This window comes from Miniopterus natalensis, chromosome 9, assembly GCF_054644295.1.
Source record: "Miniopterus natalensis isolate mMinNat1 chromosome 9, mMinNat1.hap1, whole genome shotgun sequence".
Taxonomy (NCBI): domain Eukaryota; kingdom Metazoa; phylum Chordata; class Mammalia; order Chiroptera; family Miniopteridae; genus Miniopterus; species Miniopterus natalensis.
In genome coordinates, this window is record NC_142089.1 from 46,900,877 (window position 1) to 46,925,454 (window position 24,578).

The window sequence follows — 24,578 nt, forward strand, 5'->3', positions numbered from 1 at the left end:
GGACCACAGTTTGACTTTGTTTTCAGGGTTGCCTTGGTGTAACAAAGCGTCCCTTGTGCCTCTGGGGTTTCCTTGCCAGCCATCACCTGCCAATTGGTTCCTGTCTATGTAAGTGTTCTGAGTTGGAAAATGAGGTGTAAGAAACATTTTATTTGATTCTAGGCCACTCCTACCTTTTGGAGACCATTACATTTCAAAGTTTAGGATTTGGCCTGGTTCACTACTCTCTTTTTTTTCCCCTACTCAAAAATCTGCATTGAAATATTTTTCGAGCCTCGACTGTGGCAAGGCACTGTGTACACTAGGCCCAGTGGGAGAGTCAGGCCCTGCCCTCATTAAGTTTATAGTGCGATAGGAAAGAAAAAGCATCAACTGCCAAGCCACACAGCCCTGTCATTGCAGCTGTGACCACTGCTCTGGTCTGGGATGGGTGTCATGGAGAAGTGTCGGTAGAAGATAGGCTGAGGGGAGGTGGGGAGGTGAGGGGGAGGGAGAGTACAGGTGGCTTCATTTGGAGAGGTCTTCAAGTGAGAAGGAGCTCCCATCATTGCAGAGCCGAGAAGGAGATGCAGTGCCTGGAGCTCAGAGCCAGGCGAAGGCGCCCCAGGTAGGAAAGAGCGGGGGCCAGGCGCTGGGTCGTGAGGGCTCCTAGCAACTTCTTCGTGAGCTAGAAGTTTTCTGTCCACTTAAGTGTCTATCTCAGGAAGGATGTGTAGGGGACACATACTATTTCATTGGCCTGTAACTTGACTGCCACTCTTTTAGATCCCTCCCTGTTCTGGAAATTGCTTATTCTATCTCCATGGTTACTACATGTTGCATTAGGCTACTCTGTGTCTCAACCACAGGTGATTGATCTGGGGGGTTTTCTTATCTGACTCCTTGGGGTGTAGAATTGGAATTGAGAAAGAAAAGCTAGTTTCTCTCCTGGTGGCTGAGACAGAGGACCTGTGAAGTGAAGAGCAGTTGGAGTCTGTGTTCTGTCACGTGGCCCGAGGCACAGAAATGGAGGAACGAAGCCACTCCACGGAGGGATGTTATGTGAAATCAGAGAGAGTGAACACATTCCCGGGTCTTCCTTGGGCTCCAGGCCCAGGTTCTAGACCTTTCCCGGCATATCTCTTAGCCTTGGGTTCCATGATATAATAGCATTCCTCTAAAAAATCTCCGGTCCTGACTTTTTGTTTAAACTAGCCAGAGTTACTTTCTGTTACTCATGTAAAATTATTTTTTCTCTGTGTGTGTGCAGATATTTATAGACTTATATTATAATTCTGCCTTAGGCCCATCTTTTGACTGTAAATGGGCCTCAGAACTTGTTAATTCATGAACAGTCAATTATCCTCTAGTTTAGTTTGAGGAGACAAAGGAACAGGAGGAGTTTATTTCATCTAACATTTCCCGAGAAGGAAAGTGTGATCTAAGGAAACTTTGCTACATAAGCAGAAACACCTTAATAAGATAATTTATGGATTCGAGTGTAAAAACTTGAGAAATTTTACCTGTAGCATTCTCTCTCATCTGAGTCTTCGCAGCCCACTCAGATCTTATTTCTTTTTGATATAAACAGCATTAGTATTAGCATAAATAAAAAATGTGGTTTATTGACAAGCATGACCAACTGCACTTTCCTAATTCTGTCTTTGCTGCCTCACCAGCTCTTGGGGTGAGCAGCTTTGCTAATGGCAGCACCCGCTCTTGGGCCTGGCCTCTGGGCCTGCTCATTTGAACGAACAGTCTCTGCCAACCACCGCTGAGAGTTGAGAAAGTGCTAGCCTGAAAATGGGCAAAGTTAACACATTTCCACACTGTGGTGTGATAGCCAACTAGTCCAGTTGCCTAGTTACTGAGCTGATGGGGAGGCAGTGCTATACAGCGGATAAGAAGAGGCCCCATGGATTCATACCTGTGTGGAAATCCCACCTCTGCTAGTTACATGCTGGGTAGCTTCAAGCAAGTCACCTGATCTTTCTCAATCTCAACTTTCTTATCAATAAAATGGTAAAGATGTACCTACTTCATAGAAATGAAAAGTAGTACCTAGTACATAGAAATGTTATGATTCAGCAAAATATTTAGGAAGCACATACTAAGTTTGCAGGTAGCTGCAATTCTTATGGGTCTTATTACGTAAACCAGTTACCACAATGCCTAGAATTTGATAAACGCTATGGCTCTTTTACCCTAAAAATGTACATACATATTCACATCTTTAAAACTTTGGTGAGTAAGCATGTCTTCTGACCTTTCTGTCTCTGGACAGCAGGCTAAGAATCCCTGATTTCATCTCACTTCTCATTTCATAGGCAGGGATAATGAAACGCAGAAGAGCAGCAGTTTCCCAGGGTCAGGCCTTGCCTGGCAGAGCTGGATCTGGAACTTAGGGACCTGCCTCTTCATTCAGTTCTGTATATACTATGCTGCCAATTTCAAAGGCAGAAGGTCTAGAGCATTCCTTAACTAAATTGATATGTATATAGAGGATACATGACATTTATGAAAGATGCAGTTAGAGGCCCTCACAAACCTTCAAATTTATAAATATGGAAATGTTTATATGGATCCTTGTTTATCCCAAATCATATTTCTATTAGGGATCATATGGTTCCTGTGCAAAGCCTTTGTGTGTGTGTGTGTGAATACAGTCTTACTAAAGTATCTTCTCTAACTTGATGGGAAGTTTTCACAAGGAACCCGAGTTTGTAATCGCGTCACAGGCATTATTGCATCTGAGGACAGGAACTGAATCCTATTTTGCCAGGAAGATGCTGGGCCCCTGGAACCTCAGGAAGTCTCCCAAACATGAGCTGAGTCATCTGGAAGATCCACATTTGTACTTCAGTGAAATTTCACACTAAACTTGTTACAGATCTTTGGAATGGCTGCTCATGAATAATTGAAACAATGATTGTTAAGTCCTTTAACGCTAGCTATTTACTCTATAACAACTCTGTTATACTTGGCATTGGTGAGACCACTGTGTTCCATCGAGGGCTATTTTTTAAGAGGGCCACGGCTAAACATAATACACCTAAGAACAAGCAGTGAGGATGGGTAGGAATTCTGGGAGTTGGGTTTTCTGAGGGATGGTAAAGGAATTGGGCATATTTGATCTGGAAGGGAAATGAAGATGGGTAATAAAATCTGCCCTCAAGTAGTTTAAAGTTGTCAGGAGGAGGAGGTATTTTAATTACTCTTCGTACTGGATTTTTCACTGAGACATATTTCAGGCTGTTTATTTAAAAAAAATTTAGGCGATACTTTAACAACTATAACTATAGCAATTAAGGCAGCCACTCATTGGGCCTTTAATGAATACTAAGTACTATGCTAAATGCTTCCAGGGGATTATAATCCCTATTTTATTTTATAGATGATGAATTTGAGATTCAAGTAGGTTTAGAAATTGCCCCAAGGGCACCTGTAAGTGGTGGGTCCAGAGCCTTGTGAAGAGCCAGTGCCTCCCTCACAAGGCAGGTGAGGGGTTGTAGGAGGAGTAGGTTCCCTGAGCACCAGCCTTCCTGTTCCACTCCACCTGGAGATTCTCGAACAGAGCCAGTGCTCCGCAAGTGGTGCACAATAAATGAACAAAGGAATCCTGCTCGGTGGGAGATTGGACTTCTCTACTGGTCTCTAAGACCCTTTAAAACTCACTAATTATTGAGCAGGAAATCAAGTACACTTCCCTATCCCTAGGCTGTTGGCTATGAGCTAGTCAGAGTCTGGCTGGTGGTGAGAGGGTGGAGGGTGGGGTTTTTTCTTGTAGCTCTGTTCCTTGGGAATGCCCCGGGTGATCTGTTGTTTCTGTGAGAATTATGGCCATTCTTTGCCCCAGGTACTGCTGTCTGCATTCCCTGGAGCTTGATGGGATGTGGTGATGATCTTTGTGGAGACAGAAGACTTTAAGAAGTTTCTGAAAAATGACTCCCATTGCTTTTGGATTAGAGACCAATTTATAGAATAGTAAATGCTTTGTATTCGTGGCACACTTTGAACATTTGCACAAAATGTCTCCTTTGATCCTTGAGATAGATAAAGAAGATATAAATCCTAACTTTACAAAAGACACGTAAACTCAGAGAAATTAAGGGACTTGCTGAAGGCCGTATGAAGTTCCAGTCTCCCTCTAAGCTGCAGGTTCAGTTGCCATCTACTGACTTGTTATCTCCACTGGGATAGAACACAGGCGCCTCAAATCCAGCGTTATCTAACAGAACTCCGGATTCCTGCCCCTTCTCCAGTGCTGTGTCAATAAAAAGCATCGCAGTGAATGTAGGAGTATTAGTTTCCTATTGCTGCTGTAACAAATTACCACCAATTTAAAGCAACACAAAGTGTATTACCTCATGGTTCTGGAGGTCAGAAGTCTAAAATGGGTTGGCAGGGCTGCGCTGCTTCTGGAGGCTCTAGGGGAGAACCTGTTTCCTCACCTTTTCCGGCCTCTAGAGGCTGCTCTCAGTCCATGACTCCTGGCCCTGCATCACTTTGACCTCTGCTTTCATCATCACATCGTCTCTCACTCTGACCATTCTGCCTCCATCTTTCTTTTCTAAGGACTCTTGAGATTATATTGGATCCACCCAAATAATCCAGGAGAATGTCTCCATCCAAACATCCTTAACTTAATCACATCTGCAAGTCCCTTTTGCCATGTTCACAGGTTTGGAGATCAGGATGTGGATATCTTTGGGGGCCATTATTCTGCTTATCACACCAAGTTCTAGGGCCCAAACCATGGTGTTACCTCGGTTTTTTCACGCATTCTATCAGCAAGTCCTCTTGGGATCTCTGTCATCACCCCCTCACTCACACCCTCTCTCACCTGGACCGTGGATGCTGAAGCCTCCCATCTGGTCTCCATGTGTCTACCCTCGCCTCCCCACTGCAGCCAGAGAGGCCTTAAAAATGTGGGTTAGATCACACTAGTCTTCATAAGAGCCCTCCAGGAAGTTTATATCTCACTCAGAAAGAAATATCCAGATCTCTTTCCTGCCCTTTGGCCTTCCATCTCCGACTCCCTCTCCTCTCCCTGCCTCACTCAATCTGCTCCAGCCAGACCGCCTTTTTGCTGTTTCTTAAACATGCCTGGGGCTTTCCTCCCTCAGATATCTGTGCATGGCTTACTCCCTTTTTCTTTCAGTGTCTGCTCAAATTTTATCTCCTCAGAGCCACCTTCCATGTCACCCTGCCTCCCTGACACTCTCAGTCCTTTGGTCCTGCTTTATTTTCCCATCTGAGCATTTAGCACTCATGACAATATATTGTGTGTGTGTATGTAGTTTGTAAGTGCACCATCTCCCTTCCTCTGTTGAGAGGGTAGTTCTCTGAGGGCTGAGAATTTCCATTTTCTCAGAATCTGGAAGTGTGCCGTGTGCATACAAAGAAGTTAATAAATATATAAACGAAAGCTGGGCTTTAAATCCAGATCTTCTGGTTCTGGATGGGGTGTGCTCTCCCCTCCTCCATGCTTCTTCACCATGGGCAGTTAAAGAAAAGTATGATTTTGTAACGTGAGCAAAATCTTTGTTGTCCTGGTACCTCCGGGTCACATGTGTCCCTGTGTATGCTGGGAGGCGTTACCTCTCATTGGAGATGGTGACCCTACAGTATAGTGTTTTCACACCCCAGAGTTACTCCCGACTAAACATGGATTTTCAGGTAAGTTTAATATGGGGGTGATAATGCTTGAGAAGAGGCACTTGACCTCAAAGCACCTCACACTTTCTGGGTGTGTGGGCGAGCTGCAAAGGTGGCTCCTGAGCTCCAGGAACGGATAGCATAATTTTCAGTCAATCCTGCCAGAGTTGGCTGAGCATCCACTATGCGCCAGGGACTGAGATGAGGGCTGGCAACACCCAGAGCAAACAGCTTACAGTCCTTGCCCTGGCAGAGCCTGTGGTCGTATCATTGCTGCTTTGAGTGTGGTCCAGGGAGCATCACTTGGAAATTTGTTAGAAATGCAGAAGCTCAGGCCCCATCCTGCATCTCCTGAATGAAAAGCTGCATTTTAACAAGATCCCAGGGTATTCGTCTGCACATTAAAAGCAGCAGCACTGTAGGGAAAGTAACAAATACATAAGCAGATAGTTACTATATACAGTACCATTGAGTTAAGAATGGGAAGACGGGGCAGCACCAGTACCCGGGGAGGGCCGTCAATCTATGTGAGGGCGTGAGTAGGCTTTCGTGGGGGCACGCAGCGGGCTGGGAGGGTGGCATTGACTGGGAAAGCCAGAAGAATGAAGTGATAGCTAAGGTAGCTTTGAAGGAAGGAGGAGGGATTTTTATAACAATAATCATCGCTACTAGTCATTGAACACCCAAGAGTGTGTAATAGATGATGGCAATCATATGCTCCTTGGTGTGTTCCAGGCCCAGCTCTACTCTTTTTTATTTCTAATACACTTAGTGTAACACATCAACTCATTTTAATCCTGTCAGGTCTGTGTAAGTTGGCATGGCTATTCTCCCCATTTTTCAGATAAGGAAACTCACTTGCAGAGGTCAGGTTATTTGCTCAAGGTCACACAGCTAGCAAATGTCAGTAGTGGGATTTGGATTTGTCTTCAAAGCCTGGTCTTTTAACTACATAAACACTACTTTCCCTCTTCTCTTAGGGGTGTGTGTGTGTGTGTGTGTGTGTGTGTGTGAGAGAGAGAGAGAGAGAGAGAGAGAGAGAGAGCAAGAGAGCGAGACAGGAGCCCCAGCCATGTGGTATTACCAGAGTATAAAACAGGAGGTGGGGAAGGTAAGGACCAGGCTGGAGGGGTAGGCAAACAGCTACTTCTGTTTCCTAGGTTTAAGCATCAACATTTCATCCTTTTCCTCTCTCAGGGGTGAGGGCTTCTCACTAACTTCTGGGGTTATCTAAAGAGAAAATGAATGTTCGTAGTTTCAGATGCAGCCGTGAGGCCTCAAAAGCTGAAGTGAGGCCTGCAAAATTGCGCTGGGCTCGTGACTGATTACTGGAGTACCAGGTGATCTTGAGCTGGGCAGTTCAATTCTTCTGTCTGCCCTTCTTTCTTGGGGAGCCCGCCTCGCTGCTGATGAGATGGAAGTAGAGAGCCGGGAAACTGAGTCCTGTTAGTGTTCCCATGACAAGGAAATCACACACACACCTTTTCAAGGTGAGATGAAGAGATGACTAAAAGATTTTTGAGAAGTTTGTTATAGAAATCTTTTTGGATGGCATTGGCAGGGCCAGGGAGGGGCCTGTCTCCGCAGGCAAGTTGCAATCCTCCCCTACCTGACCTTGCATAATGTAGCATGTCCCTTGATGGGAAAACACACCACTCCACCTGCAGTGCATTAAAAAGCTGTATCAAATTATTGCTAAACAGGCAGCCATCCCTGATCTCCATTCCCCAGCAGCTGCCATCTGCTGTATGGTTCAGCCATGCATGAGGTCAGCCTGACCCCAACTTCTCTCTCTTGTGACGGTGTTTTAAAAAAAGCTCCCTGTCTCAATTTTCCTTCATTTGACATCCTGCTTGCTACCTAGAACTTTCAGAGAGCTTCTGATGATCACATATTTCTTCAGGCTTTTTATTTGTTTCATTAAGATTTGGGGAAAGGCAAAGTGTTTGTATGCAAACTGTAAATCCTGCATTGTCCATACTGTAGCCCCCAGCTCCATGTGGCTACTGAGCACTTGAAATGTGGCCAAGTCTGAAGGAGATGTGCTGTAAGAGTAAGACACTGGATTTCAAAGACTTAATGTCGAAAAAAGTAAAATACCTCATTGATAATTTTTATATTGATTACTTAGTGAATGGTAATGTTTTTTTTTTGTTTGTTTTTTTAAAAATATATTTTATTGATTTCAGAGAGAGGAAAGGAGAAGGAGAGAGAGATAGAAACATCAATGATGAGAGAGTCATTGATCGAGCCCGCAACCCGGGCATGTGCCCTGACCAGGAATCGAACCCCAATCGCCTGGATCCCAGGTTGACGCTCAACCGCTGAGCCACGCCCGGCCGGGCGGTAATGTTTTGATATATTAGGTTAGATAAAGTATAATATTAAATTCAATTTCACCTGAATTATTTTAATGTAACTACTAGGGAATTTTATTTTTTTATTATTAATATATCTTTATTGATCTCAGAGAGAGGAAGGGAGAGGGAGAGAGAGAGATAGAAACATCAATGATGAGAGAAGCATTGATCGGCTGCAGCCCGCAACCCGGGCATGTGCCCTGACCGGGAATCGAACCCTGATCACCTGGATCCTAGGTCGACGCTCAACTGCTGAGCCACGCCCGGCTGGGCTAGGGAATTTTAAATGGCAAGTGTGGTTTACATCCGTGGCTTGCATTATATTTTTCTGGGACAGGCCCCTCAACCTATTTGATGGGGAAGTGGCCAACACGGTTTCTGTCTGTGGTAATCCATTCGTAGAGCTGAAGGTTGAGTGAATTTAATCCCCTCACCACCTAGGACTTCCCCTCTCCTCCTCAGTCCTTGCTGTCGTGGTCCTGGGCTCACTAATCAGATCTCACTCAGGTTTTAGGCACTGAGGCTGTTGATTACCAAGTGGCTGCTGGTTGGCGCTTTGCCTCATCTGACCTTTCTCTGGGACTCCTCAGCAGGGGCCTCTCTCTAGGTCAGCCAGCCCCTTGTGTGAATGACCTCATGGTTCTGATCTCAATCTTCTTCCCTCCCTTTTCCCCTCCCCTCCCCTCCCCTCCCCTCCCCTCCCCTCCCCTCCCCTCCCCTCCCCTCCCCTCCCCTCCCCCTCCCCTCTCCTCCCCTCCCCTCCCCTCCCCCTTTTACTCTCCTTGGATGATCCCATCCATGCTTGTGGCTTCATTTACCATCTTTAGACTGATGACACCCAAATTTATATCTTCTGCACCACTCCCTCTCCTGACATCATTTTCTCCTGAATGATGGCACTGGGCTGCCCTGCAGGTGCCTCAGAGCTCAGCATGTCCTCAGGGGGACCCAGACTCTTCCTCCTCCCACATTTGTTTGGCTTGTTTTATCTTCAAATCTTAGGGAATGCTGCTAATGTCCTCTCACTTCTCCAAGTCAGGTACCCCGGCAAACTATCCTTGATGACTCTCTCTTGCATCCCCCATATAGTCAGTACCCAGGCCCTGTCTGTTCCACCACTGAATCCTTTTGGGAGCACTCTCTTCTCTCCATACCCTCTGCTCTGGCCCTAGCTCAGGACACAGTCATCTCTCCATCTATGCCTGCCTCAGTTGCCCCGCTTCCTCCCTCGTTGCCTCTAGCCTTGCTCTTCTCTAGGCCATTCTCTTCAATATAGCCAGTGTGATCTTTCTAGAACACAAAGGTTCTTTCTCTTAGGATCCTTTACGTGGCCTGCAAGGACCCGAGTTTTCTGGCTTCTGCCAATTCTTCAGCTTCATTTCTTGCTTTCCCCTTTCCAGCTCCAGTTCCCTACTCACCGGCCAAACCGAACTGTGTTAATGTGTCTCAGGACCACCCTCTGTCACCTTGCCTTTCTCAGCTAGGTTAGGTGTTCCGTAGTGCTCCAGGTCTCCTCTGCCTCTGTTTCAGCTGGGATGCTGGTCCTAAGCCGTTGGTTTAGTTGTCACTCCCAGCCTTTCAGTGTGTGATTCCAGGAGACCAGGAGTCTGTCTCTCTGATTTATCTGCATAAAAAGGGCCTGCACACCGTGTGACTCTACAAGAACTGCAGTAATCTCCATGACGCAAATGAACAAGTAATTCAGCTACTAGAGGTGGTTGTAACATGGGACAGGAAGTGAAAGTGGGACTTTCATTCCTTGCTTGTGGGTGGGGTAAGAGCATAGCCACTGAGCACACTACTGGCTGGCTGGGCATCTCCCTGGACCAGCGGTGAACATACATTGCAATTCACTGTTTAGTTGCTGGGTCACGGGGAGCTGCAGAGTCTTGATGACCATTTTCCCACAGCCAGGATGGCCAAACTGGTACATGCTGTGAAAGATCTGGTGAGGGAAAGACTTTAAATTTAATGACTCAAAAGAGTGTGTGTGTGTATGTGTGTGTGTGTGTGTGTGTGTGTGTGTGTGTATCTGGGCTTTTATTTACCTGACCTGTTCTTACCTGAATTTTCCAAGACTCAACAGCAAATTTGGAATACCTTATCATTGGAATGTACATGAGACAAGATCTTTGTGGGAGTCCCACTCTTTTCTTGACCTAGAACCCTGAAAGATGTATTTAACTTCCAGACAATTGCAAGAAACAATGGCCAAGTGTGAGACTGAGATAGTTACATTACAACGTGAAACATGAAATAAGTTTTATTTCTCACTACACGGTGTATTTCATGTCTCCTTGAAGGTGTGATTTAGAAGTATGCTGTAAGTTATATAATCATTTAGTGTCCAGCCCAATCCGTTTACTTCCTTCTGAGCCTCTCCTTCTGTGGGAAGATGTCTCATTGTGTTTCTGGGCTGTGTCTGCACTGCGTCCCACCCAGCTGGTCATGACTGCGGCAGGATCTGAGGATTTGAAAAGGTTTAGGTGCAGATACAGTGGAATGATGAAACACCGACAACTCATGATTAGAATATAAATGGTGGCCTGGGACTCAGATGCACACTGAACCCCTTTTAACTTGCAATACAGGGCTCTGTGGTCCATCTGGAAAGAGCCATAAAGCATCCTTTGTCGTCTTATTTTAGTACCTAGATTACACTGGGAAGATCAGAAGCGGGTTTCTCTGTGCTACAAAGGCATGTGTTTCCCATCAACAGGCAGCAGACCCTTTGTATCTGGGTTCAAAATCTTGTTGACTGCATCTGGCATCTTCCCAGCTTTTTCAGATCTGGGGGCAATACCTTTTTGCCTCTCTGCCTTCTCCTTAACACCGAGACCTACTTTATCTGGATGCATTTTTAAATACCACTTGTGTGCAAGCTAAGGTATTCACTGACACCGGCCACACCAGTCTCCTACTTTTATTCCCAGTTTCTATGTCAGAATCCTATTTAGATAGATAGATGGAGCCAATTGAGCAGACCCTGCTGAGAAGCCATATCCAGTTACTGTAAATCTTCCTGCTGCTGTTGGAGACAGCGCAGTCCCCTGAGATTCTGTCCAGAAATCTTATTGGATTTGCAAGACTTAAGTTAATATAGAACCCCTCAGATAGTATGGAGCCTCATTTCTTTGCCTTGAAAGATGTTTTCAGAGGTCTGTTTTAAGAGTTTTGCTGATAAGGAAGTTACTTCTAATATTTCAAGAGAAACAGAACACAAAAGCCTTCTGTGTTCCTAATACTTTTTCTCTCCATGCCCTCCCACCTCTTTATTGCATGTGTTTATGCCTCTCCCCTACAGTTCTTTCCTTTTTTCTCTCACTCACTCATTAACCTTAGGCCCCTTTTCAAATGGAATTAATTACTAACCATGACATTTGGTAAGCGATGTCCTAAAGGGAAACGTGTTTCTTGCTCCCCAACCTCCCTTTGGTGAGAACGAATGTCTCTTACTGACATAAGTGAATACATTTCATGATGCAGTACATTTTTCCCCTAAATCAAGTGAGCATCCACTTACTCACATAAAGGACACTGTTCTCTGATTGTTGCTCTGAGAAGCAACATCTAACAGAAGAAACAGTGTGGGCCTTCAGTCAGAACCACGAGACTGAGGCCCAGCTCCACCTTTATTCTGAGAAAATGATGTCACTGCTCCGTGTTTGCATTAACTTACTGTAACCAGGGGATAACACTATCTACTTTGCTATGTTATGCTAAGAATTTAACAAGAAGTTGCATATTCAGTACCTAGCACCCAGTGGACATTCCAGTGGTAGTTCTAAACAGCTCCAGCCGGGATCTTTTTTAACTGTCTTACTCGCCTCCTGGAGTCCAGGAGGTGTGGAACCTTCATGCCTTCAGTAAACTAGATCCTGTACTTCCAAAACCTGCTATGAGCATGTAAGAAATGACAACAGCAAAGGTCAGAGTTTCTCAGTTCTGCAGTGATGCTTTCAAAAGGGAGGTTTTGAGGTAGGAAATAGGTTTCTGGGATCCTCTGTAAGATTTTTGTGTTCTTATTGAGATGAACTACATGAAATGCATGTCCTCAAAGATGTGGGTGGATGTGTGAACAAGGAAGCCGGTGTCACAGGCGCCCAAACAGCAGGGATGGACCCAAACAGCTCCCTCTGGGGAGGACTGACTGCGCCTGGGTCTTGGACTTTTAATCAAAGTGAAAAGCGGCCATGGGGATCCCCGGCCATTAGTAACGCTTTATGGGCAACGGAGTGATTCTGTACCTGCATTGTCTGAAAAATATGAATTTCCAACTCTTTTTTAACAGGTGGTGGTGAAGGGGTACATGGTAACTATTATGACTGCATGTTCCTGTCCGCCCCAAATTTATATGTTGAAACCCCAATCCCCAGAGCGATGGTATTTATAGACAGGGCCCATGGGAGGTAATTGTATCATGAGGATAGAGCCTTTAGGATGGCATTGATTCCCTTATGAGGAGAGACATGGGAGAGTTTGCTTTCCCTCCCCTCCCCTCCCCTCCCCTCCCCTCCCCTCCCCTCCCCTCCCCTCCCCTCCCCTCCCCTCCCCTCCCCTCCCCTCCCCTCCCCTCCCCTCCCCTCCCCTCCCCTCCCCTCCCCTCCCCTCCCCTCCCCTCCCCTCCCCTCCCCTCCCTCTCTTTCTCTCTGTGTCTGTCTTTGTCTTTCTGTCTCTTTCTCTCTATCTCTGTCTTTATCCTTTTGTCTCTTTGTCTATACCTGTCTCTGTCTCTGAGCCATGTGAGGATCCATCAAGAAGGTAGCTATCTGTGAGCCAGACAGTGGATCTGCAGCACATTGATCTTGAACTTTCCAATCTCCAAACTATGGGAAATAAATGTCTGTGTAAACCACTCAGTCTCTGGTGTATTTGTTACAGTAGCCAGAACTGTCTAAGGCAATAATTAGAGGGAGTATGGCAAGAGCGATGTTACTCAAAATGTAGACTTTATTGCAAATCTGGAGTGGAAATAAAGCCAAGGCTTCATCTTTATTAATAATAAATTTTACGTGTTAGATGGGCTTTTCTGTTCTTATATGTTTGATGAAATAATAAACATTATGTGTGTATGGCAATACACTGTGGTCAACGTTTTACATGGAGTATCTCATTTATGCCTACCCACGATGCCAAGGAAGGCATTATTATTATTATTTTCAGTAGCATCAAAAGGTTGGGATAAAAATTCTGCAAGGGCACTTGATAATAGATCAGTGGCGTCTGTCTTGTGAGATGGCACAATGATGGATGGCCTGACTGCCCATTTAGGGATGCAGTCCCCCATTGGTGCCGTGAGCCAGGAATGTGTGCCTGGGGGCTGACCACACAAGGTAGGTGACCACCTGAGCGCCACCCTCCAACTGCACTCATCACATTAGAACACACCCACCATCTTTATCTCATCTTTAAGGCCCTACCTGACCCAACTTCATCTTCTGTAATTCTGCCCACATCTCTCTTTTTTCTTGCCCTCATTATGTTTCCACGAAGCAGTTATCACTACCTGACATTACGATATGTGTTGAGCAGGAAGATTCAGCGAACAGCCCTGGGCGAGCATTCCCACCTCTTGGAGGATGGCAAAGAGCATAACAGTGCCAGCTGCCGGAATGGGGAACCCATCGATGTGGGCCCTCCCCAGATCTGTGGGCTCCAGGTCCCCCCAGAGGACTCAGCACACGCAGTGCTGGCCGGAACAGTGCTTTCCTGAGAAAGGAGACGTGATGCAGCAAGATCGCGTCTGCCGTGTGTGCCATCCTCCACGACCAGCTGGTCCCAAGGCCAGCGCCTGGGCTGCTGCTTGGTCCGCGGCTTTTAGTGCTTGTTGTTGAGAAGGGCCCCTGTTGGAGGGTGGCTCCCAGAGGATACTTGGTACCTGCTGTCTCCAGCATCTGAAGAGGCTCACTAGCTGCTGTGCCTCGTCTGGATTAGAAGCCAGTCACAGGGACTTCTGTTTAGCCTTCTCCGGAACACTCGGTTGACTCCTGTTGGGGTCCCCCTGACCCCCAGGAGTGGCAGCGGGACTCCTGCTGGGATAGAGTCGCAGGATCTCCCTGAGAGTGGCTCACGCATAACCCTGTCATAAAAACCACCCATCTTCAGACAAACAGTCTCTTTTTAGAACTCTCTGGTTTAATAACTACCTTGCACTAAAACAATAAAATGTTGCTGTATAAAAGTAATATTTTCTTCAAATCTAGAAAAGGAGAGAAAACTTGCTCATAGCCTGACCCCCATGCAAAGGTGGAATGGCTAGGGTCCTAGTCACTACCTCCTGCTCTATTTTATAATTTGCTCAATTGCACAAAGCTGGGCTGCTGTTAGTGTTTTGCTTCTTAAACATAATATAGAAATATTTTCCATGCTGTTACATGACTTGTTTTAAAAGTGAACTAATATTAATATGACAGAGATGAATTGGCTGTTCCTATATAAACTGGCTCATTTCCTACAGCGCAGTGGTGAGGTGAATGTTATTATTCCTGCTTTTCATTTGATGAAAGGAAGGCTCAAAAAATTTAGCAGGTCATATAGCTAGAAAGGACCAAAGGGTCAAAATTCATCAGACTTGGGGCTGATATCAAAACCTATGTTCTATCAACAGTGCATTTTAATAGCTGTCAGTATCCTATCTAGTTGCACCAGGTGCTGACCAAACATCGGGTGAGAGCTACCTGCCCCCGAGACAGAATTCCTCCTTTCAGGGAGCTCCGTCTTCCAGGCCCAACCCAGTACACAGACCAAAGGTGAGACGACAACTGCTTTCCTTCCTGGCACAGGTTTCCAGCCCTGGGGCTCTGCTCTAATCTTGGGGACACATAATTGATTCCAGGCATCACATGTGGCCCGGGTTGTGTTGTGGAGAAGGAGCCCCTCGGCAATACTCTTGAAGGGCTTGGCTCCCTTCCAGTCGTGCCCCTGTAACTGTGGCTCAGTTACACACCCGGGGCTTTTCTGCTCAGGATGGGCCCTCGTGAGGTCAGCCTTTGGTGCTGGCTCTCCTGCAGTCTTCTGGAGTCTGCTGCCTCCAGGGCTGGGAATCAGCAGCGTCTGACACTACCAGACTCTTGGAAGAATTTTTAACACAGGTGCTTTATTTTAGAAGTTTATATCCTTCATTGTAAATAGCTAATAAAAAGAGAAAGCTACAGGCCACTTACAAATTCACTTTCAGAAACCAAATTCAGAGGTTTACTAAATGGCAGGAACCTGGTCAATAGCTGTTTTAGATGCATTTATTTCTATTGGGAGGAAAACTTTCTCCAAAATAGCTTTGTTGTCAATAGACTCTTTGTTCCTTGATGTACAGCTTACAGATAAATGCCTTTAGAGGACTTGCTAATGTGTGAGGGTTTTGAAATTAGTGCTAAATTTGCAGTCTGTAATATATCATCTAGTAATCTTTGACAAACTCAATTTTAATCTCATTAAATGGTGTCCTCTGTGATTACGTGTAGAGATCCCTAAGCTAATATCTACCTTCCTTGTTTTTTATAGAAGAAAAAAAAGTCCCCAAGGGGACTGTTCACCAAACAGTATGTGTGTGTGTGGGGGTGAGTGTGTGTGTGTGGGGGGGTATGGGGGTATGGGTGTGTATGTAAAATATTCCTTTTAGAACAAGCCCCCAGAAGATGCCTGGTAATAAGTAGCTTTCATAGTTGGTTAAGCATCAGAGCTGGGGAGGCATCTGACCCCAAAATTATGTGCCATCTTTGTGCATGCCAATTCCAGGAACCTTATTGTTGCTTAGGAAAGGTTGAAAATATTTAAGAAATTATTTTCTTTTCTTTGCAGTCCTTTGGTTAGGATGACTTGGAATTGCAGTCATTGTCACTAACCCTTTGGTGAGAATTTCCCTCCCAAGTCTGCCAAATCAGGGGGTCTCAGAAATGGCAATTCTCATACAAATTCCAGTAGTGATCCTAACCATCCTTTATTCAGTGTCAGAGTCAGCTCTAGGTGCTTGAAAAACTATCTCACTTAATCTTTACATAGCGTATGAAGTGGATAGTCTTTATTAGAAACCCAAAACTCCAGTGATTTGAAGGATCTAGAGCACATATTGCCTATTCATCATAATTAAGAGGAAACTATATAAAATTGAATAAATAAGTTTATGTTGGGGAAAAAAAAAGAAAGCCAAAATTCCGTTTGGTTCAATAATTTGGTTAAGATTTTACAGCCAGGAATTGACAGAAGAGGGATTGAAAGTGAAATTTGCCTGCCTGGGAACCTGTGTTGTTTTCAGTCTTTACTGCCTGCTGCTCTGCCCTGCCTGTGTATGCAGAGAGAAGGTGACTGCTTGGCTAAATGACTACTCGACAGAAAACTCTGTGGAACTGGTTCTTTCTATTAAACTGTATCTGTCTGGGAAGCCCTAGTGTTAGCAGAGATTCTTGCCCCACTTTTGGGCACTCTCAGCTTTTTGCTGCTGCATGGACCTGAGTCTTGGGCGAGTTCTTGGGCCCCAATGTGTAGCTGAATGCAGATGAGAAGACTTTCTTTCACTTGCTTTAAGTAAACATGCTCCAAGGTTGAGGTGTGCTGGTAGAAACATATTTCTGGCACGCAGGTGATCCAGGTGATGATGGTGAAAAGACTCGAAACATAGAGATAGGACCAAATCAAATGCAATGAAAGTTCAGGACATTTTGTTCAAAGTAGAAACTTCCAGTAGAGCAGAATCACCCTCCCTCACCTCCATCAGCTCAAAAGATTTTCTTTAATAATCCTTTATGTGTGATGGTCAGTATTTAAGCAAAAGGCATCACTGGCTTCCTTTCTTGCTCAGTTGCTGTCGTGGCCCTGTCATGCCCCTGCAAGGGAAATTGTGAGCTAACATGGGGTTCGAGATGGTGATTCTCTAGGCTGGAAATCTTTTTAAGGGATTCCATCCCTTACCCAAAGCCAAAATGCTTGTCTGGTTCAGCAGGAAAAGTCTATTTGAATATGCTTCCCTTTCTCCCAGCTGCTTGTGGCTCTGAATTCACGGGTGCCCTGAGAAAGCATTCCCTAAATCCTAACCCCCAATGTGACGGTACTTGGAGGTGGAGCCTTTGGGAGGTGATTGGTTCTTGAGGGTAGAGTCCTCACGAATGGGATTAGTGCCCTTATCAAAGAGACGCCTGAGAGTCCCTTGTCCCTTCCACCCGGCAAGGACACATCAAGCAGACAGCCATCAATGAAGAACTAGGAGGCTGTCTCACTAGACACTGAATCTGCTGGCACCTTGATCTTGGACTTTGCAGCCTCCAGAATTATAAAATATAATTTCCTGTTGTTTACAAACTACCTGGTCTATGGTATTCTGTTACAGCAGCCTTAATGGACAAAGATCCATAACACACAAATCCATAAGCTAGAACTTCACACACACGCGCACACACACACACACACACACACACACACACACCCCTCTCTCAGACACGCATGTACATGTATAGCACTCCCACACTGGCATACATATATACATAAAAACATGTACACGCATATAAACACACAAGTACATATACTGTTTCCTTGGAAGAAACACTCATTTGATGACAGTGGCTTCTTTTTCCATTTGCGGCTTTGACGCTTGGCCTCCATCCTTGCAGAAGGCCAAGCTGAGCTTTTCAACAGCTGCTGCTTTTGTCCTGAAAGCTATGTTTTGGTGACATAGATTCTCAGAGAGAGAGAGGTATTAAAGGAAAAAAGGCCTCTAAGCAAGTCATAATCTTTCCCAAATTAGTATTTGTCTAGTGCCAGGTTTCTAGGCTCAAAGTGGGTTAGTGGAACAAGCCCGAGACTGAGAGTTCAGGGCCTGAGTTCTAATTCTGATTGCATCACTAACCAGCAGGGCAAGGCAGTCACCTTTTCTAAACCTCAGACTCTTCACCCATAAAATGAGATGATGATCTCTAAGGTTTTGGGTCTAAAATTGCATGGATATCTTTTTCCCCATGACAGAGGAGGTGCAGAGCCGCAGAGGCTGGGAATAGTGTGTGAATACGCTCTGAATCCCCACCTGCCTTGAGGACAAATAAGCTCGGACGCCATCCCAGAACGACAGAGCCTCTCACTTCCTCAGGGCTTTGCTCCATACTCAGCATCAGGTGTATCTGTCAATCACCAGTTTATTTATATGGTGCCTCTCACCATGAAATCCAGGTTATTGAACAATATAATCAGTCTAATTTTGGTTTTCTGACTGCAGAAGTAGATGCACCCCCTGCCTGTCTCTTGTCTCAGCTCTTATTGATTTTGATGGTGAAAGGGATTAGTCTGATGCTTTGCATAAGTAGATATCAAGATCTCTTGAGCAGAGAGGAGTTTTCCATGCCGCCTGTTTGGCATTGGCAGGGTATTTCATTAACACTGCAGGCAATGCATGCATCTTTTACTTTTGGCTGCCCCTTTAATACCCCTGAAGGAAGGAAGGCCTTTCTCCTGCCAGGTAAGGGGCAAAAAGAAAAGGAGTGGCTACAACACGTCTATGGAGTCTGATGGGGATTAGGTCTATCCCCCCCGTCCCCGGTGACCAGGTGGTCCCCTGCTTACCTTTCTGTCCTCGCCTCTAGCTACTCCCACAGATCTTTGTATTATTTAGCATAGTGTTCCTCAGGTTATCTGGAAATTGCCTGTTTATTTCTGCCTCTTTTTCAGAATTTTAAAATTCTTGAGTATTTGTCCTGTTTCTTATTGTATATTTGGTGACTTGCCTGTAGTAGGTACTCAAACATTTCTTGAAATAATTATGACTTGAGTTAATCTGAGTGAAAGCAGGGATACATGGAGAGCATTTTTTTTTTTGGTAGCCTGGAGACTTGGTTTCATGCTGGGATGTCCCTGGCAGCTCCATCTACTGAGCTGGCACCAGGGAGCATGCCAGTCTCCTCTGTGGCAGCCTGAAGCACATCTTTATTGGCCGGTGTGGTCTATTTTATAATGCTGAATTGAGACGCCGGGCACAGCTAAGGATTTCTGTGGTGGAGACAAGTTCTCAGCGCTGTCCCATTCCTGGCTTAGAGAGAGTTCCTAGTCTATAACCCAAGGAAGAAGTGAGTGTGGATGTCTGTCTACCTCAAGACAGGCTGAGACGTGGCCCCAGCCGCTGGAATGCTAGAAGGAGAGTGTAATACTCCTTCCAGTTAACCCCTGAAGCAACCTGCACCTTCTAGGTCCTCCATGGCCTCTGGGAGGCTTTGTGTTCAAGTCACTTGAAGACCTAGAGAATCCAGGTCAGAGGAGAGTCAAGATCCAACAAAAGATAATACTATTTTTGTTTCTTTTGTTTTTGAAGTGTGAGAAACTAAAGCTTGCCTTTCATGAACATGGTCAGCATCATGCTTGCTTGGGACAAAAACAGCCTAAAAACCATGTGGAGATTTTTGTGACTTAAAGCATTTACTAAAATCCCTGTTATATGCTCAGTTCTATAACAGAGTATTGGGGGAAATAAGTGACACACGCAGCTCCCCTATCCGGAAATGAAAGGAACAAGAACAGTTGTTTGAGAGTCTTCTTAGGCTACGTATTTCAGCATGTGCTTCATTCTCTTCACAGTAACTGTGATCTGAGGACATATTCCTTCATGTCTCCCTGGGACAAGCAGTGCAGTGTCCTAGGCTTTTTCAATACACTTCCATTGCCTCTCCCATGAAGATACGGAGGAATCTGCCCGTGAGACACTTAGAGCCGTTTCCAGTCATTATCTGACCAGGTAATGAAGTTTCAGGTTAGAAGGGCAGCAGTCTCTGAGAAAGGGACCTGTTAGGGGAGGATTCTTAGAGAAGAGGGAGGGGAGCCCCTGGACCTTGGAGAATGAATACATTTAGGCAGGAAGAGGATCGCAGGAATGGACAGGTAGCCCCAAAAGCAAAGGCGTGAAGGTGGGGAATGTTGGGAAGGGTAGAGAAATTCCATCTTTGTTGGGACAGGAGTTCAGGATGAGTGAATTCATGAAGGAAGAGTCTAAACTATTGTAACAAAGAGATTTTTAAAAAGACAGCGGCTTAAGTCGAATCGAAGTTTGTTTCTCTTTCACATGATAGTATAGATGTAGCTGGGTATCTAGAAAGGGTAGTTGGCTCTGCCTCCAGATGTCTTCCAGAAACACAGGCCTTTTAGTTTGCTGCCCTGCCGTCTCCTAGGGTGTGGCTCATGGGCACGTGGCCCCTGCCACCTGCCAGGGGGAGGAGGAGGGAAGTCGGCCTCCTGTCCACGGTGAGCATCTGGGCCACATGGCATGACCCCGAATTAAGGTGCAGAGCCGCGCCAGCCGCAGGGCCGGTGAGAATGTAGCCTCTCCCTGGGTGAGGTGGTAGGTTTTGCTTGGAAGACGACCTGGAGACGGTCACCATGTCTGCCACAATAAGCAAGATGGGAATAAAAACTGTGGGGACCTTTGTCAGAGAACTTGAAGTCTTTCTAAAGACATTGAAGAATTACGTTTGGACCTCTTCGGCCAGTGCTGGAGCAGCCAGCGTTGGTTTCTGGTGGGTGCAATGGGCGGGTCCTGCTGGTGGGGGCCCCACTTTCCGGTCTTGAGCACCGGACTCGTTTTCTTCTAAATTTTGCAACTGCTTCAGGACCACAGGGCTGCCAGCCACCTCAGGTCAGTTCACCTGAAGGATTAGGTCAGGGTACACCATGTCTTTTACTTTCTTAGGCTTTATTGTGTTTGAAAATGTGGGCCTGCAGCCAGAGCAGGGAGAGGGCAAAGGAGGGATTACTTTCTTATCACAAGGAAATTAGATGCCTAAGCTAGTGATAGGGTGATTTGTTTTTTTTTAAACCAATTTTTAGGAAAATTGAACTTATCCTGTTTACCCTTGTGAAAAAGAACCTATTTTTGCATTTAATGAAATGAATCTTGGCGGTGCAGGGTTTAAAATTAACTTTGGATTTATTTAAAAAGTAATCTCCTTACCACGAACTTGCCTTCTGTCCTTAAAAAGAGGAGAATTTGTATGGTGCTCACAGAAAATGCCGTTTCTTTGCAGTTGTTGAGCAGGCCCCTTAGCAAGTGCATTTGTCAGAGCCTTGCTAGGTAGTCACGGGGTCCTTACCCAGGACCCACTCTGAACTTTTTACCAGGTCACGTGTGTGTGTGTGTGTGTGTGTGTGTGTGTCCATCCGTCTGTGTGCATGTTTGAAATGGGGCTGTTCAGGACACGGAGTATAAAAGGCTTACAACACCCATTTTCCCCCTGTAATAAAAGATTATATCCAGGAAGGGGACTTAAAACATGAAAAATAAATAAATTGACTGGTTCTATTGGAATATAATACCAAACAGTATGGCTTTGCGTGTGTGTGTGTGTGTGTGTGTGTGTGTGTGTGCATGCACCTCTTTATGCTGAAAGATTCATACAAATTTTTCAAAGAACTCAAATAATTTATTCTTTGGCTCACTCCCATGTTGAGATAAGAACTTTTGGGGAGAAATATTGTTACTTAATAGCAGTATCAGGGTTTTGTTTGAAAGGAAATAAAGACTTTCCTTCTGAGACAAGTGGGACCATTGTCACACCGTCTAAGTCACCAAACACGTGCTTGAGACAAGACCATGACTCTAAAGTGTGCTGAGGACTGAGGGTCACCGGGCCTTCACGCTGAGAGGCAGTTTGGAGTTATGAAGAGAGGGCTCTGGCGTTAGACAGCCCAGGTGCAGAGCCTGCTTTGCCACTTTCTGGCTGGCCAACACCCAGCAAGTCGCTTGGCCGCTTTCTGGCTGGCTGACACCCAGCAAGTCGCTAGCCTTTCTGGGCCTCAGTCTCCTTATCCGTGAAACGGTGTGATGCCATATAGCGCAGTTGCCATGAGGCCTAAATGGTTGACACCAATAATGTGCTCAGAACAGTGTCCACCACATGAAGTGCTCAGTAACTGAACCTGGAGTTTTTAAAACTCCAGGGCTCATGTTTTTCCCATTTCACCAGGATCACAGCAGGCTCCCGGGCACAGAATGAGGGTGGGGAAGCATGCTGAGTTCCTTAATGGAAAGCTCAGAGGCCAAGGAAGGGGAAGGAGGAAGCAGAAAGCAGAACATCAAATGCCACATAAGCAAGAAACCATAGCTGCCCTAACAAAGTATTAATTGGGAAAACAGATGTTAACCACTTGTAGTGAGGGTCTGTATCTTACTTGTTTTTACATCCATAGCTGTTGGCCCCTAGTAGTAGTTCAATAAATGTTGGAGCCTGTGGACTTGTTCTTTGTTCATTCATTCAACAAATACTTACTAAATTCTTACTCTAGATCAGGCACTGCCCTAGGAGCTTGCAGTCAGCAGTGAAGAAAGTAGACCGGGAGAGATGCCCTGCCCTGGTGGAGCCTTCATCTACCTGGGCCGTGAGCCTGTGCTGTCTCCTAATGCTCATGACCTCTTTTAACAAGTACAACACTCTTGGTCCCCTCTCCACCCCGCAATTTTGTTAAGCAAACTCATCTATCGTTCCTGATATCTTTTTTTATTTCTGGAAATTTTGGCATTGATGCTTTTCTCAAACATTGGTAACCAACAATGGTTTTGGGATCTCCTTGGCAAGTTGTGTCATTTAAAGGAAAGGGCTCCTTTCTTGATGTCAGAAGACCTCCTGGGTTTGAATCTTAGCTCTCTTATGGGTCCGGTGGCTTTGGGGATGTGCTGAGTTTCCAATATTTCTATTGAAAAATGAGAAGAATGTGTTTCTTGCAGTGGCTTATCTAGAATGTTCATGGTCCTAAGGATCAGGTGGATATTTATAAAAATTCAAATCCTGAGCCAACTCAGTTGCTTTCACCAGCTTAATTCATCAAACCACACTGCCTCCCCTAAGCCTCAGCCTGGAAGATAGTCTGTTGCCTTGCTACTCAAAGAGGGGTTGACCCAGCAGCATGGGCATTGCTGGGAGTTGGTAGACATGTGGACTCTCAGCCGCCCCCCAAGACTTACTGAATAGAATCTGCAGCTTAGCACGTTTCCCATATCACTGTTTGAGCAGCATCAGTTGGTTGAATGCCTCTGGGTCAAAATAGTATTCCATTGTGTTGTTGGTTTTAAATTGTGGTAATAGTGACTTGAAACTCACTTCTGATTCAGAACTGCGTGGCTGTTTAAGAAGACATATCTACATTACTGCTGTTATAATGACATCACAGAATTGATGGCATTTATGAACCAGAGAGTAAATTCTAGATATGTTGAAAAATTAGATAAGTATGAATTTCACATGACAGTTTAATAGAGGCTTTAAATTTTTAACGTGTGTATATCATCTTCTGCTTTCTCAGTGTCTTTTCTTGAGTAGTGAGATCAGAAGAGAAATTTGTTAGTCTGTTTTTTTGTGTTTTTTTCCAAGGTGGACTTACAAGTGATTAATTTACAAATTTGCACGCAGGCTTGGAGGCCTGCATTGATAATCTGCCCTGGTCCTCTCAGACAACTTGGCAAATCAACATAAATGACTTCCTAGGTCTTTGCTCTTGAAAACGTATTCCCATCTAAACGTTGTAAAGGCAACTTAATAAATACAGACAGCCTGCTAAGCAGCAAAGAAGAAAGATGCTTGAATTATATATGTCTGTGTGAGTGGACAAGATGTGCTATTCAGGATTAACGATCTAAGATGTTCTTTACCTTCCTGGACTGATTAAACAGGGTTTAATTCGAAACCACGCGTTTTCCTTTCGTGCTTCTTCAGAATTCCCCGCCCTCCTCCGTCCCCCAGGGATTGACTGCAGGGGTCGTCTGGGACGCTGCCTGTCTAATGCCGAAACTTCTTTTTATAACAGGAAGATTATCCCTTTCTTAATTCTTGTTTACACTGCTGTCAGACGGGAGCTTTCGGAAGTGAGTTAGCATTCATCGCGCCCTCCCGGGAGGCTGGCCAGCCTTTGATCGAGCCGCTCCTGTGGATTCCGAGTTAGGTCGCGAGGCCGCGCTCCTGTCCTCTCTGACTTTGACCGCTCCTGCCCTTCGCTCCTCCCCATACGTCTGTGTGCTCCCAGCAAGTGGCTGCCGGGGCTTGTCGCTGACCAGCTTCTCCCTCCTTCGAAAATCCATTCTCTCCTACCCGTGTACGTACAGGGTTTTATTGCCTTCCCCTTCGACCAGCTCTTGACAAAGTTTGTCCTGCCAGTTTTTTGTGTGTTTTTTTTTAATAAATATTCTGCCACCTCTTGATCCCTAAAAAAATTAATTGGTCAGGAAAGAGTACAAAGTGCTGATTCAGACAGAATTAAACATGGTTCCGTGTGTTGGTTTAATCACAGGGCCACTCGGAACCTTTAATGTGCTGCCAGGTGGGGACTGGGCTGCCCCATGTTTCATTCCCCAATTTTGTTCCCGGTGGAACCCTCTTGGGAAGTAACTAGCAAGACCAGTGTTCAGCGAAATGCACTTTCTCGCCTCCTCCTGGGTTTCTGTCCTACGTGCCTCTCCCTGTATCCTGGGCTGTGCCTGGTGATCGCATGTGTTGCTGAAAATTTAGTGTCCTCAAAATCATCCTGAATTCACCACCCCCACCAGTAGCTAACCTCTACTGACCACTGGCTTTTACTGTGAAGCCTTTTACAAGCATTTTTTTTTCTCTCTCTCAGAAAAGTTACCTGTGA

At 45.4% G+C, this 24,578-nt stretch overlaps 1 protein-coding gene across 2 annotated transcripts in view; it reads left to right on the plus strand.

The window, feature by feature from the left end:
* The window catches only part of ST6GALNAC3 (ST6 N-acetylgalactosaminide alpha-2,6-sialyltransferase 3), a 458,212-nt gene that overhangs the window by 33,198 nt on the left and 400,436 nt on the right, over window positions 1-24,578 (plus strand). The window lies entirely within an intron of this gene.